This window comes from Erinaceus europaeus, chromosome 5 (genome assembly GCF_950295315.1).
Source record: "Erinaceus europaeus chromosome 5, mEriEur2.1, whole genome shotgun sequence".
NCBI classification, from domain to species: Eukaryota; Metazoa; Chordata; class Mammalia; order Eulipotyphla; family Erinaceidae; genus Erinaceus; species Erinaceus europaeus.
Genome location: NC_080166.1, coordinates 1629115 through 1630399, shown reverse-complemented (window position 1 = coordinate 1630399; position 1285 = coordinate 1629115).

Genomic DNA, 1285 nt, shown 5'->3' with positions numbered 1-1285 from the left:
CAGAGGGGAGGGTCCGGGGCGGTGGCGCACCTGGCTGAGCGCACATGGCACAGTGCATGAGGACCCGGGTTCGAGCCCCCAGTCCCCGCCTGCAGGGGGAAAACTTCACAAGCGGAGAAGCAGGGCTGCGGGTGTCTCTCTGTCTCACCCCTTCCCTCTCAATTTCTGGCTGTTTCTATCCAATAAATAAATAAACGTTTTTTAAAAATAATAAAAAAAGAGAGGGCAGAGATATGAGCAGATCTAGATCTCTGTATCTTTTATAAATAAGTGTGTGGGGTGGGGCGATGGATAGTCAGGTAGCAGGAGCCCCCCGCCCCCCGGAGGATCTCTGGGTAGAAACAGACATATTTTCCTTTGACTCCTAGTGGAGCTAGAAAACGCGGCTTTGAAGCTCACCACAGAGGTGTCTGGGGCTTTGCCTGTCGTCCCGTCCAGTTAGTGACCCTACAGACGCAGACACGTCTGTCTTCACTTTCCCTGAGTGTGCTGACAAGTGTGCTCCTGGTGGAGTGCTGACTGAGCCGAACAGCGCCGTGTGTGTGTGTGTGTGTGTGTGTGTGTGTGTGTGTGTGTATGTGTGTGAGTGTGGTGTGTGTGTGTGTTTGTGAGTGTGTGTGAGTGTGAGTATGAGTGTGTGTGTGTGTTTGTGAGTGTGAGTGTGTGTGACAGTGTGTGTGTGTGAGTGTATGTGAGTGTGTGTATGTGTGTGAGAGTGTGAGTGTGTGTGAGAGAGTGTGTGTGTGTGTGAGTGTGTGTATGTGAGTGTGGTGTGTGAGTGTATGTGAGTGTGTGTGTGTGAGTGTGAGTGTGTGTCTGTATGTGAGTGTGTGTGTGAGTGTGAGTGTGTGTGTGTTTGTGTGTGTGTGAGTGTCTGTGAGAGTGTGAATGTGTGTGTGTGTGTCTGTGTGTGTGAGTGTGTGTGAGTGTGTGTGGGGTGTGTGTGTGTGTGAGTGTGTGTGTGAGTGTGTGTCTGTGTGTGAGTGTGTGTGTGTGAGTGTGTGTGTCTGTGTGTGAGTGTGTGTGTGAGTGTGTGAGTATTGTGTGTTTGAGTGTGTGTGTGTGTTTGAGTGTGTGTGTGAGTGTGTGTGAGTGTGTGTGTCTGTGTGTGAGTGTGTGTGTGAGTGTGTGTATGTGAGTGTGTGTGTGTGAGTGTGTGAGTGTGTGTGTCTGTGTGTGAGTGTGTGTGTCTGTGTGTGAGTGTGTGTGTGTGTGAGTGTGTGTGTGTGTGTGAGTGTGTGTGTGTGAGTGTGTGAGTGTGTGTGTGAGTGTGTCTGTGTGTGAG